The sequence below is a fragment of the Euwallacea fornicatus genome, chromosome 32 (genome assembly GCF_040115645.1).
Source record: "Euwallacea fornicatus isolate EFF26 chromosome 32, ASM4011564v1, whole genome shotgun sequence".
NCBI lineage: Eukaryota > Metazoa > Arthropoda > Insecta > Coleoptera > Curculionidae > Euwallacea > Euwallacea fornicatus.
The window spans coordinates 1,870,608-1,887,234 of NC_089572.1; the positions used below are offsets into that span (position 1 = coordinate 1,870,608).

The window sequence follows — 16,627 nt, forward strand, 5'->3', positions numbered from 1 at the left end:
ATTTTTACAAATATTAAAGTGCCGGTTTCCGTTATCGAGAAAGGTGATAATTCGCAACTAACTGTAATATGAAAACTGCTCTGTTAACTTTGGAACTCACGACCAGAAACACCAATTGTTCTGCAATTGTTTTGCTGATGCTCAACTTGAGCACCCTCAAATTTCAATTTTTTTTTCGTGATTTACTAAGGGACATCGCAATTAGAAAAAACTCCACGTCCTTCTAGATTTTTCTACAAAAGATTTAGAATGGCAGAACTGCGTTGGAGAGTTTCAAAGAACTCGTGAAGAATTGTTAAATTGTTGAACTGGACATGAACTTCCTAGAATTTCCATCTTCCAAATTTTCCACTCGTGCCTGCCCAATTTCAGAGTAGCAGAAAAAGTGAGAATTTTCCAGACCTAGATCAGCCTTTCACGTGTCTCTGAGAATATTATCAGGAACTGTAAGCAATTTGTAGATTACAGATCGGCAGACAATTTCACGTCGAAAAGCTTTGTCTGTCTTCGACAGAATTTACGATATTTTAACGTCTGTGAGACTTCGGAGAATCTACTCAGGATTTTGCAGATTTTCCCCAGACTGGAGAACTTTCGAGAGGCTCCACGGTCGGTCCTCTCACATCGCTCTTTCCAAATCGCATAAGTTGGTCTAAATTTCTTCTTGAACCTTGAAAGACCTGCTGCGTGTTTTTCAGGAATTCGGACCTAGAGCTTCTTCAAGTTTCCGGAAATAAAGAACTTTACGTAAGTAAAAAAATCATTGGCGTTCAAATTCAGATGCACCAATAGCAAAGACAAAACTTGGCAGCGATCTCACCACTCATGCTCATTTAGACAATTTTCGGGCTCATTAACACCCCACTTATTTTAACACCTATTAGATGCTCTAACATATATGCATATTATGCTATTCTAATCAAATTTTCATCTGCAGGCAACACAGTATACCCCTGTATGCAATGCGGGCGCAGCTACAAAGTCAAACGCTCCCTCTGGCGGCATCGCAAGTACGAATGTCAAAGAAATCCGAAATTCCAGTGCCCTCTGTGTTCGTACAGGGCGAAACAGAAGTGCACAGTGGTGGCCCATGCAATGAGCAAACATCCTATCTTTAGAACCAGCAAATCTGACCTGTAATTGGGGGCACGGTAGAGGGAAAAGGGTTTGAAAAGTGAATTTGTGTATTTAAATGTACTAGATGGTATCGTGCGCCCTTAAAAATCTGTTTTAGACTCCTGGAGGCTCATTTTATAAGAACATGTAAGAGGAAGATTGAATTGTTTTGTAGACGTTGATTGGTCAACACAATCCATTGAACATCGTTTGTTCAAAAAAGATTTATTAGTTGCAAATTTCATTCTCGCTCTCGCATGTTTCTACAGAATCAGGCAACTGGACTTCACTACTTATCAGTATTGGCCCGCAGTGAGTGTTGAAGTTTGATGTTCCTTAATAAATGTTAAATTCTTGGAAATAAAATTAATAATTGATTTATTTTCCTTTGTTGACCAGAAAAAAAAAATGACCGTAATTCGGACTAAACGCTATTATACAGGGTGTTCCAGTTTATGGCAGCAAGGCTTTAACAGTCGATAGAAGACCTTTTCTTAAATTGGAAATGTTATATAAATATATATTGAAAACGGCTCAGTTTTCGAGATACACAATGGCAAACTTGACTTTTTATTTCATTTTTGTTTTTAATAATTGACGCAAATATTAATACTATAAACTGGAACACCCTGGATGGGTATCATCAGTTAAAGTGAAAACAGGGATTTTGCAAGTAGAAGACAGATCGCATAAGGTTGAATATGTCCACGATAAGAACCACCGCAGTGGGTTGCGAGGCTAGCGGCTAATGTGGGCGGAGTCAGTTCCGCGTTACTGGATCTCTTACTCACTCAGAATTTTCACTAATACGTTCTAATAACGGATTAATCTTCTTTGTTTATTTACATTTCTAGTTCTTGCTCTGATGTCTTTTTAAATTTCCATCGGCGCCAAGGCAGCGAAATTGTGGCCAATCTTAACAGTGAAGTGGAGACGTGGGCGGGACTTGCTCCGCCCACGTCAGTCACTAGCCTCGCGACCCACTTCGTTGGTTTTTATCCGAGGCATGCTAAACCTCATGCGGTCCTTCTCCGTCGCGCATATACGTTTCTACTTGAACTGGTGGCACCTGCACGGGACAAACTGTCTTCTAAGCTCTGAATTTGGTGGTTATTTACTCAAGTTTTCACATGTTTTACATGACGAATTAAATTACGAATAATCTGCGAAAATCCAAGAAGTTCACCCACTAGGATCTTTTACTAACCTTCTTTTATAGGTTCCTCCCCGTTCATTTCCATCAAATTTGCATCAACAATCTCTTTGGTGGACCGGACCCAATTACCGAACCTCACCCCGAAAGGAAGTTCGTGATGAAACGACCGGAGACCCCTCTCAGGTTGGGTCGGCCCATGCAGGTCTCTACTATCTAGTGCTAAATAATCGCACAAGTTGGTCATGTATAAAGTAATTTCGATACACAGAATCATCACATTTTTATGTGGGATCGACTGGAAAGCCCCGTAGACCAGTTTTGAGTCTATTAGCCCTCTTCAGTGGGGTTTTCGGAACATTTCCTTCTCGTGTATCATTAGCTGGAGATGAACAGACCTAACGAAAGTTAAAAGATTAGAAACGGGTTATCCAATAACTGACCTATAGACTTTTCAGGCATTCATACATGTTTCCAATGTGACAAAGCCTACAAGCACCTAGCTACTCTCAAGAGGCATGCAAAATACGAGTGCAACAAGAAACCCAGCTTTAAATGTCCCTACTGCGCATACGCTTGCAAGCAAAAGTACACTTTAGTGGGGCATGTCCGTATCAACCATTTACCGGCGTACGATAATTTTGTCAACATTGTTTATAAAATGATACCCAATTGATATTGCTCTTGCACTACAGCGTTTTCCCTTTATATCTTCATCGGTAAGTCCTAGAAAAAAGACTTAAGTTTAGATATTGCATAATTTTATCCTGGTTTCCTCTCAGGACTGACGAAAGAAAAAAATTCCTTTTTGCCTCCCCCCATCTAAAGACTTAAAAAAAAATTAAATGCTCAAGCGGCTTTATATCTTTCCTTTGTTTTTTGATACTGCAAAATGCACAGAGCGTCGCATAACATCAGGCCTGTGATATAATTTTACCGGCCGGAGTCAGGTTTCTGATCCGAGGAACACTTTCTCCCCTTACAGCTCAAAATCGCTCTTATTGATTTGAATAATCTTATTCGTAAAAGCAGACGAACTTTTAAAAAACCAATTGAATGTGGCATCTCAAATCCAAAACGTAAGGATTTCTGAGCATTCTCAAATGCTCTAAAAACACTTCGGGATTTCTGAGTTACGTTTGAGGGTGCATCCAAATTTTAGCTTCTCTCAATATTTAATCGATTTTTCTTCAACGTTAAGGGGATTAATGGTGGATTCGCTCAATTGCAGGTAAGATTTGGTAAATTGGGTAAAATTGTCTATTTCACATATGTAAACTCAAAATAGTCAGCAAAACGCAACACTCATTATACTAACATACCAAACCATTCTAGATATCGATAGCAGCTGCCTTTTAAAGCCCGATGGACGATTCGCCTGCAAGAGATGTTTGAACTCCTACATGCAAATTACCAATCTTAGACGACATGTGAAGTACGAGTGTGGCGTCCCACCTCGCTTTAGTTGTCCAATCTGTAACAAGAAATTCGTTTATAAGTTCAGATTGAAGCAGCATATTATGATGGCCCACGGAGGGTTTAATTAGTCAGATCTAACTAAATACATGCTGAAGAGCCTGCTTTAGGCACATATGTAATTTACGCTAAAGCATCGGCGATATCTCAGAAACTCTTCATTGAACCATGAACGGAAGCTAAAGCAGGCATGAGGACTGCCTAAAGGTATTCTCCAGTTGTCCCGACAATTGCTGCGGGGAATAACTGGAAACGAAATTCTGGAAATTAAAATTTTTCATTAACTTTGGATTTGTTCAATTTATTTACCGCGAATATCATAAAGTTGCCCACAGCGAAACCTGAATTTTCCCAGTCCATTAACCTGGGTTGGTGGTGTTCCCACGTAGCCCCCGCGCATTTAACTTGGCGCGCTCAAAAACCCACATTTTCACCTGTTTTTTTTTGAGGTCTGGCACCCAAGCCAGGTTTCAGTTTCCTTTATCATCTCGCCCGTTCACTGTAATTAACGTAAATTTTAACCTAAATTATTTTTTTAACACGACGCAACAAGCTTCACCTATGAGACCTATGTAGTGTACTAATTAGGTACTTAAGTAGTACGTACCAGTAACAGCATCGATATGTATTTGCTTGACGTAGCCTCACTCTTATTCTGTACTTACTAATTTTCTAGTGCTCAGATACCAATGCAAAAGGTGCTCAAAAACGTACAAAACTTTGAATACCCTTAGGACCCACAGGTACCTGGACTGTAACAAAGCAAAGCACCGTTGCCAGTATTGCGGCAACCAATTTAGCCGGAAATGGGACTTGGGAAAACACGTTAAATCCAAACATAAGATGGTGTCTAATTAGTAAGTTTTAGTGATTAATAAATCATTTGTTCTTAAATAGAAAAGCGGTTCTTTTTTGATATTATTAATTAATCTGGTTGAAGGCCAAAAATAGGATTTGTCGAACTAGGACTGAATTATCTGCTGATTTTGCAATAAGCCCTTTGAAACGGTGCCAATTTTTCAGAATTTAAGCGGTTCCACTGTTCCTGCGGCAGAAGCTACAAGAACCCAGAGAGTCTTTGCAGGCACAAGAGGGAATGTGGTACTGAAAAGCAACTGCAATGTCCACATTGTACATATAAATCGCACAGGAACGACAATCTGAGGAGGCACATGTTGACCCACTTCGAGAAAATGGGAAAAGTATTCAGCTAATAGCGTGTTCATTTCTGATCATTCAAAATTTAATATTCGATGTTACTTTGATCTAGCTTAATATATATTTTGAGCTAAATTCTGTTGCGCTTCGTTCATTACCACTGGGGCCACCGTCATCGATCACGCTAAATATTTTCCATAGTCCACGGTGGAAAATCTAATGATCTTTCATCGAAACTTCCCTCAAGATATAATCACATTTTTCGCATTTTTTTAGCCCCCGACCCGAAGTTCTTCGGCGGCAGCATTAATGGCGATAAAAAATTCCAATGCTCCACCTGTGAGAAAAGCTACAGACATCGGGCCTCTTTGTATAATCACACCAAGTTTGAGTGCAGAAAGGAGAAAAACCTCACTTGTCCTAACGCAATGTGCCCCTATAAGACGAAACGGAAGTGCAGCTTAAAACAGCACATGTCCATGATCCACGGGCAGTTGTTGTACTGACCACATCAAATAGCTTTGTTAAAATCTGGTTCGATGTTAGGGAGGTTGGTGCTTGGGGTGCAGTTCTTGAACATCTGAGGAACGCTACGAATCACTCCACGTATCAATTTCCATATCGCGAAGCCCCCTGTCCCACCCACCCAATGTACGAAATATATGTATATATATGGCGTCTTTTCTTTGGTTTCTCGTAGATCTGTTACAATTTCTTAGTACTTCTCCAATAAGATCCAAATTAAATTTAAAAAAAAAGACTTAACAGGCTAAAAACCAATAACAAGCATTTTCCTTCTATTCATCTATTGCTCTCTATTTAATTTTTAGCGACATTTTCCTGCGATGGATGCCCAAAATCGTACCGCAGCTTCGCCTCCTTAAGGTACCACCAAAAGTACGAATGCGGCAGAACTGCGAAGTATAAATGTCTGAAGTGCGCTTACATCTCGAAGAGGAAGTACCACATGAAGGTGCACGTGACGAAGAAGCACGCCAACGTCGTAGGGTGGTGGAAGGATCAAAACTGTTACTATGAGGTTTTACCCCAATAAGCATTCCATTGATCTCATTTTTCTTCCTTCGAAAGCTTCTTTTGGAGAATTCATCTGCAACTCGATGGTTAATTCGAGTTAAACAGAGCAGCGAAAAGTACCCGAAGAACGACTGAAGTGAAAATAGAAATCGTATTAACTTCCTCGATGAGCCGTACCAGCCTGCACCGAACGAGTTTGCCTCAGCTCTTCAGTTCCCGAGATATCGACTGGCTTCAACGTTGATATTCTCGATTTTTAAAGGGGCTCGAAATTAAGGTTCTTCAAAACGCATCTTTAAGGCTCCAGAGCCAAAATTGACGTTTTCGGGGCCAATATCAAGATCCATGTCTGTCGATCACTGCAATAAACATTTCCGTAAAATAATCAAAATGTTTTTTTAAATTTCCAAAAGGACGAGTGGTACCCAGTTCGTACCATTTCTCAAGCTATAAGCTCAAGTCTTTTGGGGACCCGTAGTGAAATTACATATAACACGTTAATCGTTTATACAGTCCGCGCTGAGCGGGTTGCTCTCTCTTCCTCTTTCAATTCCTAAAATATTGACCAATTTAAATACAAATTATTTAATCCTACTGGTAATAGAGAAGTACGTATCTCATATGAGCAAACTGATCGTTTTAAACGACTTCAAACGTCACAGGAACTCCTGCAATTCGATCTTGCTCTGTTTCCACTGGCGTTTCATAAACCGGAGACATGTCCCCACAGAAAGAAATTTGAAGGGGTCAAATCGGGTGACCCAGGAGGCCACGGAACTGGGACACTTCTGTCGACTGGCTTGAATAGAAAATCGCGCAGGCGCCCCATCATATTGCAACTACATTTGCCGTCGCACAATTAATGGAGCGTTTTCAAGAAGTGGCGGTTTGAAAATGAACAAAATAAATGAATGAAAGCAGATTTTTTGTATGTAACCGTCTTAAGGTCTTGTAAGGCTGTAGCTTGGCGGCATTTCCGAAAATGACTAGTTATACTCAAATACCTTCTGGTGTTGCACTGAATAATCCTGAGAAGTTCGATCCCATAGTTAAGAATCGCCCCGTATATCATATAATAGGTGTATCTTCGAATGTAAGCTTTTCACGGCATAGGAGGGAACGCCGAATCGCCATTCGAGGGCGATTGCGATTGACCAGAAGTGACTTCATTTCCCGTAAATATTTAGAAATTAGTGTATATCGACTAGAATTGCGAGTACCAGTTAACACAAAATTTGTCCAAACCCAATCTAACTGATTAATATGATTTCAGGTAAGTACGTGTGCCCCAAGTGCGGCAAAAAATATGTACATGTGCCCTCACTTGAAAGACATTTGCGGACCCATTGCAGCAAAGCTCGAATGTATTCCTGCTTATTCGAACGTTGCTCTTATAAGAGCAATAGGAAGGAGAATCTAAGGCGACACCTGAGCACTATACATGGGATTACTAAGGCTGTTATCGATTAGATTTAGTACCGCCAGAGTCTATCACTTTCCTGATTGTGCGTTGTGAGGAAAATCGTCCTGATTTGGTCGTTTTAAGAGTATTTTAAGTGTGTTAAGCGAAATTTTACTGTGTGTACTGTTCCTGCTCCAATAAACAAGTTTTAGCATAACTGTGTTCTATAAGTTTAAGGGAAAGTGCTCGTTTCTTCTTTGATTCTGTTTGAGAGTAACGCCTCGCATGTGAGTAAGTGAACCTCTCCTCACGGGACTTACGGTACGGGAGGTTACAGGTTTTTATGATGTAAGATGTACGCGCTTAATTTGAATTTGTGCCTCTTTGATAATGGTTTGTGGGTAGTACTGCAAGCGTCGTTCTATTTGATCCTGCGAACGTTATCAAAGACCTGTCGGGATATACCATATCTGACTTGTGAAAGTCTCCATTTCTAATGCAGCTTTTGAGTTCTTTAATTCTCTTCTCTAGGGTCTAGAGGCTTCGCCTCTTGCGACCGGCAAACACTAAGAAGAGCTTTTCGTCCCTGAGCTCACTAAAAGCACACAGTTATTCTCAGTTAGTTTTAAGTGAGAATGCACTTCCACCGCTCCAACAACGCCCACTTGTGTGCGTTAATCCCAAACAGGAAAAAGAAAAAATATCACCATTTCCCTTGATTCACGTCATTCCGCCATTATTTCCATGCTTCGCCTGCGCTATTTTTTAGCTTTGTATTGTGCCTGTCGTTTTTGTTTTACGTAAGTAGACATGTGATTTTTCTTACTAATTACATGATAAAATTGCGCCATTATAAATATTTTAGTGATAAAGGTGACGCTGACCAAAAATCCGGTCACCACGATGTTTGCTTGTCCCAACTGCAACAAGATCTACCACCACAAGAAAACTCTAAGCCGCCACATTAGACAGGAATGCGGCATTGAACCAGAGCTGAAATGCCCTTTCTGTCCTTATCGCGCTCGTAGGACCTACGTGCTTAACAATCACATCAAGGGTCATCAGTACCTTTACAGCTCTTCGCAGTCTCTCCAGTGAAGAAATTCTGAAATGGTTTTATCTCTAGTCTAGTCATTTTAATTAATTTGAGTTCCTTATTATTATTTAAGCACTTTTTTGGTGTAGTAAATGATTTGAGAAATAGTTATAATTTATCCATTTTATCATCGCTGAAGTTACTCCATCTTCTTCGTTACCATTCGCCATTTTATTTCTCTCTAACCGTTACTTTTTTACAGGAAGGCTAAATTTCAGGCATCTTAGACGCGCCAAAACGTCCAGGACCGTTGGCGCAATGCGCCGTCTATATGAAACCGGCTGCAAATCGTTGTTCCCTTGCGATTTTTGCGACAAACTCTACACTGAGAAAAAAATATTGGAGTTGCATTACTTCACAGCACATGGCGATGTGATGGAAGGTTTTAGATCTTAGCATTCGTTAACTGCTGTCCAATAAAGAACGTGTTCTCGAGTTATTTTTCAAAGTTTCTGGACAATTCGCTTTCGCTTTCATTTCGCGCCCTGTTAATTGTTTTCGCATAATTATGTAATGCTTACAGTGTTTTTCCGTAAAAAGTCACTCATTTCAGTGTATCGCTACAAATGTTCCAAATGCGGCAAAAGCTACCACAAACAGAACTCATACTATCGCCACGTGACTACGTATTGTGGAAAGCCGCCATCTTTCGGTTGTGATGTGGTCGGATGTCGGTATAAGGCTCACTTGAAGGCCTCACTGAAAAGGCACCTAAACACTGTACATAAAAAGGATAAAGGAAATAAATGATTGGTTTAGAAAGATTGACTGTCTGGTCTGCATTTATTGATTGTGACTAAAATTAACTTCTGAGTTAAAAGTATTTGTTAAGGATTTGTTTATCCGGTCTGGCGCAAAACGGCTCATTTGCGATATCGCACCGGACAAGTTGGCAGTTGAAAAGGGCGGTGACAGCTCATTTGAGTTTGCGCAGCAGGCAAGTTGGCAATTGAAAAGGGCGGTGACAGCTCATTTGAGTTTGCGCAGCAGGCAAGTTGACAGTTGAAAAGGAGTGACGGCAGGTCACTTGAGTTTGCGCAGCAGAATAGTTAACAGTGGTGAAAAACGATTGCAGCTCATTCGAGGCGTTCCTGCACAAACAAGCGTCAGTTTTGTCGGCGCGGTGCCTCGGCTTCTACGGGCACAATTTGATGGGGCACTTCCAGCGCCAGCCCCCCCCCGAGTCCTAACCTAAATCCCCTTCACCCGGTTTCGCCTAAGTCAGCTAGTTTCTAGTCACGCCTGCTATTGTAACTTTCATATAATATGACCGTAAAAGATATTGAGTGTAGTAACCATGTCCTTAAAAAAGTCACACTTCAGAAGGGAAACAGACACAACAAACTCATGATATTAACATCATTAAAGATGCCAAAGTATGTTTTAAATTGTTACAAGCAAAACTTTCTTTCAGTCGGAAACAGTTACCTGTGCCCCTGCGGCAAGACTTACAAGTGCAAAGCCTCACTTCAACGTCACTCTCGCAACGAATGTGAGGATAGAAAGTACTTCTTTTGCATCTTGTGCGACGCCAAGTTCACGCAGAAGCAAAGCGTGAAACGCCATCTTCAGAATTCCCATCATAACTTTCAAACTGAAAACTAAATAATTGTGTTTAGGATAAATGTTACTTATTATTTAACAATGAAACGTTCTAGATTACTCTTACCAATGCACGGATTGCTGTCGGCGTTATAAGAGAAAGAAGCATTTGCTGGAACATCAGAAATACGAATGCAACCAGGTGGCACAGCTTCCTTGCCCTCACTGCCTAAAGAAATTCAAGAAGACTTCCTCCTTGAACAGGCACGTTAAAATGAATTGCAGTTTTGTTATAAATCCAGGATATGTGCAGAATGTCTAGTCACTTTTAAGATATTGAATAAGTTACTTCTTCGGCGTGGTCTTCATCAACGCTCCGTAGTAGTTAACACCACCATCGATGTCATTTGAGTCGTTACCAAGGGACTTTTTAACGTTTTTCAAATCCAGTAATGCCGTTAGGCTCTTCGCGTAACATGCGATAATGTTAACTACATTTTAGTATTGTGTTTAGATAGGTGGTAATGACAGGGACGAAAGTAAATATAATCAAAAAGAATGAATTTCTTCTAAATGAACCAATGCGTATTTGTTTTCTCCAGCTTGATTATTATAGTAAATATAGAGCGTGGACCCTAACACGTCCTTTTCTTACCCATGTTATTTTAACCAGACACTCCGCCACCTCCACTGCTTGACGATAAAGGACCCGAGCCTAAAAGAGGTGTTCGAGCCGAGTCCTTCTTGAACCACGTCCGAGGGAAGAACGGTTGCCTGAAGTTTGTCAAAGAAAAAAGATTCAGATGTCCGGTGCAGGGCTGCAGCTACCTGGGCAAGAAACCCGAGCACTTGAAGTTGCACATCAGCAACGGCCATCGCAAGAACTGGGCTACATATTTCAACCCTTGATCATTTTACGTTAATTGCACATAGAAATGTTCTTATGTAGTAACTGTGCTTTAAGCATTACTTACCGGTCATGTTTATGTTATTCAGATGTAGCTAAAATTGTGTCTCTAGTTAAAAGGCGCCAGAGTATAGGACTCCTTTAAGGGTCAGCATGAAGCTCTATTCAATGGTACTCAAGTGACCGTTCGATTCGAGCAAATCTCGATCTTTACGACTATTAGTTCAAAACCTTCAGAAAGCTTAAAGTCCCTTAAAATTGACTAACGTGGATATTTCTAACCTGAACTAACCCGTCGATCGGACGAATCGTCCATTCGTCTCCGTGACCCGTTGCAAAGCTATAGGTGTACGAAGGCCCGTTCAAATCGAGTCTCCCTTTTGGAAAGTGGATGATTCTTCCCGCTACGTGTCTTTGCCTGTCCTCGTCATACCTCTTCCATGAAACTGTCTATGAAATTGGTTTCCTCATTCGCTCCTAATGAGCATGGTTAGTACGGTGTGGTGCCCCAATTTTATCCGTTGAACGCAGCTCAGCCTCTTTGAAACCACCACTGCTGGTATAGACATTCAGAGTCCTCATATCGTTGTAAGCCCTTTGGGATTTCCCCTCCGGGAAACCCAATAGTCAGTAGCTCCCCATTTTAGGTTCACCGTCGATCTATTTCATGGGCTTCGGTTGAGACCTTTTAGTGATTTTCCCTGAAGGCACCAAATCGGAAATATTTATTTATGGATTTTGGATATTTATTTATGTAGAATGCGTCGGATGTTAATTAGATTATTTCTGGCTGGTAATAAAGAAGACTTTCATGGTTACCCATTATTTTATTGATACTCGGTAATGCAACACTTTCATTGGTAGGGCTTCGTGACTACAGAAACGGCCGTTTGGTAGTTGCGGAGGTTCACGAACCAATGATAACCCTTATATCCATTAAAGTACGTGATGCAGGAACTTGCAGCTGTTAATGTTATAGGATATTAAAGTATCGTCTAATTCTTTTGTAGGCTATAGCACCAAAGGCAAAGAATTTCAAATAGCGAGGAGGCCGAATGGCTGTGGGGAATACCGTTGCGACTGCGGAAAGACGTATTATCAAAAGAAGAACCTTCACAGACACCAAAAGACCAGTTGCATCCTTAATCTTAGCAGCTTTAAGCTCACCTAACCACCTTCTGCATTTAATTTTTAATTTTGTAATATGATAAATTGGCTTGAACACAGTTGGCAAAATAAACAGAGAATAGTAGAAAGATGGCGTTCGTTCGGTTTTGGCCTGGTCACTGAATCTAGTGCTGATTATCGAGTATGTTGTTCGCCTCATAAGCCTTCGAAAGAACTACCTTGAGTTGTGCACCCAAATCAGCTTCATTGCCGCTACCTCGAATTGTGTTCCGAGCTCAAAAAATATAACATTTTTTTCGCATAAGCGGCCTGTTTTGAGTGATTACCGTATTTGTTCCCAAGGCAGTAAAGGGCACTTCCCGGTTTCTTCGATTGACATACCGGAAAGTGATATACTCGCACAGTTTAGCTAAGCGGTAAGTAAAATGTGGAATTGATTTTGAAGAATCGAATAATACGGAGCTTCATTTGGAAATTTCTTCAAGGCATTCCATTTTAATCAACGTCGAAAGTGTGAAGACATCGATGAAATCACACTGAAAAACACCTGCATGTAGTATAGTTTTATACTAACGGTAAAACATTTTAGGTTTTAGATTGTGCATCAAGAGAGAATCCTCAGACTACAAACAGAGCATACAGTACTTGGAGGAACTTTACCAAAACCATCCTTACATTACGCCTGGCCAGAGGAAGGAGCTAGCTGGGGAGCTGGGGTTGACGGAGAAACAGCTTCAGTACTGGTTTCAAAACAGAAGGAAGAGGGGCAAACCCAAGATCTTGTCAAGGGCTACTAATTAATATTATTGCTTCAATTGACTAGACTAATTCCTTCTTATAGGTTTACTCTTTCCTTCAGTTATCCAATTATTTATAGAAATACATCACGTGTTTTTCAGCCCAATACACCTGTCCTCAGTGCTTCAAAGGATACAAGCGAATGGACTCGTTGAAACGACACTTAAGGAAGGAATGCTTGAAGCATGGGCAGCACCCCTGCACATCATGCGGTAGGATTTTCAAGCACAAATTCAGTTTAAGTACCCACGTGAAGAAGTGTCAAAATATCGTCCTTTCCGAATGAAAAGCAGATTTTTTTAAGCCGGGGAATGAAATGTGTCATATTCGTACGCTCATTTTGCTCTATTGCATAGCAATCGTATAAAAATACATTTTTACTTCTTCGTTACCTTGCTAAAGATACATGCAGGGACGAACGTGCAGACGGAGTAATGCGGATTTTTTTTTTTTATATAAAAATTTGCTTTTTTTTCGTCTTTATTGCACTCTGATAAAAGTACATCTGATATTCTACATGAAGACTAAAATTTTTCAAATCCTCGATGATGCAATTTTAAAAATTTTTAGGTGTAAAATATTTTAGTATTCGGAATAGCGAAGTTATAATTTTATTTTTCTGCCCTAAAAAATATGTAATAAATGTCAAATATATTGTTAATAAATTTCTAAGACTGTGTTTTCTCCTTTTTCCGCTTTTCGCCGCTACAGCGCAAAGGCGAACGAAAGGATCCCCGGATTCGGGCAATTTTTCCCTACAAATCCGGGTAAAGCCCCTCCGCAGCCAATTGGTGCTAACCAGCTCTAACCGAGTTGATTTTTCCCACCCCGTCTAATAGGCGAGATCTTTGCGTGGAGCGACGATGTTAATTGCCAAATGCCGGTCCTGGAAAATTAACTGATATTTTTGCATTTGGTAAGCTCCCTCGACGCTTCTAATTGCGTTTCCAGAACGTGTAGTGACCCTAAAGGCGTTTTAAGAGTGTTGAGAATGGCTTTGAGGTTTTGGTCGCGCTTTAAAGTGTCAGAAGTAATGCAAAAAGATTTGAATTGGCAGAAACTTGACTGAAATCGTCGAAGAACATTCTGCCAGTACGTTCAAAGGAGCCGCGGAACATGCGCGTAAGCCAAGGAGAGAAGGGACCACTTTCTGAAAGACGCCATCTCTTACCGGAGGCCGAAACGCCGCTCCTTGGACAACTGAGAACCAGGAAACTGACCCTAGCAAAACAAACTAGAGAGCAGAGAAAGTAAACATAAGGGTGAGTCAGATTCCTCTTATCGAGTGCACCTCCGTGGCTAACCTACTAACCCGAACTACTAACTAACCGACACGAACTAGTTTGTAAATTTGAAAATTCTGCGCTCAATATTGGAAAATGATAAATTTATAACTCATGTATTAACTGCTCTGCTCTCTGGTCCATCAGACAGATTCGAAGGTTTAAGGGGTGTGGGGCAAAAGGGTGAGTTGCACGAATAAAACGTTGGTATTCTCGAGGACTTTTAAGGGTATGTCAATTTCCTAGCGAACACGATTGTTGCAAATGTGTGTGGTTTCAGGTCGCAAGTTCATCTGCAGCAAATGCAGTAAGACGTACAAGCACAGATCTTCATTAACAAAACACATAAAGTACGAGTGCGGAGTCGAAAAGAAGTTTCGCTGTCGACTTTGCTCTTACTGCGGCAAACAGAAGGCCCACTTGACCACCCACTTGAGACTTATCCATCATTTGCGTTGATCATGCCGGAATGAATTTGAAATCGTTTAATTCATACCGGCTTCCGGTGGGGGCCGTATTCTCGAAATCGGTGAGAAAGACTTTTTTCCAAAAATAAAACGAGAAAAATCTAAAAAAATTCGTTTGTTTCACGTCATTATCTCACCTCAGTCTGTTAACACCACAACTATAATGAAATATAACTGTATGCGTAAGAGATTTTTTTTTACACCGAAAGGGAGGAAATATTTAACGATGTTCTCTATAGGTTTAGTGCAATGTGATGGATGCCAAAGAATGTACAAAAACAAGGAGTCCCTGGGCACCCACAAGAGATTGGATTGCGGAAAATTAAGCAAGTTCACTTGCAGTGTTTGCCCGAAAACTTACACTAGAAAGTTTGGACTTGTTAAACATATGGCAAATAAACATTCTTTTAGTTGATTTTTCGCATTATTTTCACCTTTGCACGTTCAGCCGTCGACAGAAATCAGAGATTTGCACACTTCGAGTGTGCCCTCGACGTGCCGCTCCGACAACTGGTGACGCCACCGTTTGACCGCGTCGATATCTCAAAACTTGTAAGAAACGGAAAAGACGACGAGAGGGGAGAATTTTGGTCAATCCTGATGGAAAACGATCGTCGTTTCCTGACGAATTCTCCGCTTCGGTTTTTTTGAAATATTTATCCGATTAGAAAGAACATTTCCTTTTTGTGGAATAAAACGTTTGTAACTGTATCTAACAACTTTTAGGTTTATTTTGCCCAAACTGCAACAAGCCGTATCTGAAGCTGCAGTCGCTGCAGAAACACCTCAAAGTGGACTGCGGCAAATCGAAGAGATTCGTTTGCAACTTTCAGTACTGCACTTACAAGAGCAATCGCAAGGAGAACACGAAAAGGCACATGGCACAGGTGCACGGAGTTTTCGATCAGAAATACCAACAGTGATTTATGCGTTTATCCATTGTCGACTGGTGATACCGTTAGAAAATAATAGTCTTGATGCTGCAGTTAAGAATGGGATACGCCATTTTGGCGGGAATGGATGAAAAGGGAGATTTGTTATCAGACCATTAAAATGTCGCGCTTTTCAAATGACTAACGAGGTTATTTAATTTGCCGTAATTTCTTTAAGCTCTGTGCAGTAATTGGCTACAAGATTTGTTTTCTGCGAGAAGTTTGGAGTTTCGAGCGTTTACGCACAAGTAAACAGGTGCGATCACAATTTAGAGTAACGTCACCCGCACTCGTTACCAAGTAGAACTGAGGCTAGTTCTAAGTCGACTTGCTTATGTGTACGTCAGCTAGCCGCGCTCCCATTGGTTGACAACGGATCTATGCGCGATCGACCGGTATTAGTCGGGCGCATGCGCGATTACCAGACCACGCATGGGCCCGCCATTGGCGAGTGGTCTCAGGCAAGAGAGAATGAGACAAGTCTCAGTTAAAGTTGATAACGAGCGGCGATAGCACTGCTGGAAGCATCGTGTAAAAAATCAAGGAAGATAATGGAAGTCAAACAATTCTCCCTTGTGTTCATATTATCGGGAAATTCCATAGTAAAGCCAATTTACAGGGTACTAGGTGAAATGTTTGTTAGATAGTAAGCTCAACTAACGGAAAATACAGGGCTTTCTTTAAAAAAGTGGCAATACGACCTTTTTTCTCTTTACAGCATTCCCCTTTTTTTCAAAGCAACTTGAGGTTGAACGAATGCATCGAACATACTAATGATGGTCTTCCGCGTTGTTCCATACTCCATACACGTTTACCGATTGAAGTTCTCTATCTGTTTATGTGTCAAATTCTATAGTTCCAGTACAGATTTACTTTAAGAGGCAGGCGGTACTTTTAGGCCGATGGTACGACTTTTACTTTAACGAACGCGACCCCTCAGATCTTGCACCTTTTGTATTGTAGCTAATTTGTATAATAAACGCCTCTCCATCTCACACATTCATATCGTATATTTTTTCCCTTTCTAGCGCTTCGCACCTGAAAGGAACCAAAACTTCTAAACCATTATACAAACTTTCAATTACTATGCTGTTACTGTTCACACACGGTTTTGGGGCAAAATCACCTTTCCTT

General features: G+C 40.8%; 2 long non-coding RNA genes across 2 annotated transcripts; both read left to right on the forward strand.

Annotated features, from left to right (window-relative positions):
* The first annotated feature begins 2,344 nt into the window (after positions 1–2,344).
* Positions 2,345–4,030, forward strand: LOC136348320 (uncharacterized). The gene is made up of 3 exons (XR_010733623.1): positions 2,345–2,676; positions 2,728–3,500; positions 3,605–4,030. It is a non-coding gene; the product is annotated as an uncharacterized lncRNA (long non-coding RNA).
* An 8,573-nt stretch (positions 4,031–12,603) lies between these two features.
* LOC136348325 (uncharacterized) lies at positions 12,604–14,976 on the forward strand. The gene is made up of 3 exons (XR_010733630.1): positions 12,604–12,854; positions 12,913–14,073; positions 14,375–14,976. It is a non-coding gene; the product is annotated as an uncharacterized lncRNA (long non-coding RNA).
* Positions 14,977–16,627: the final 1,651 nt, after the last annotated feature.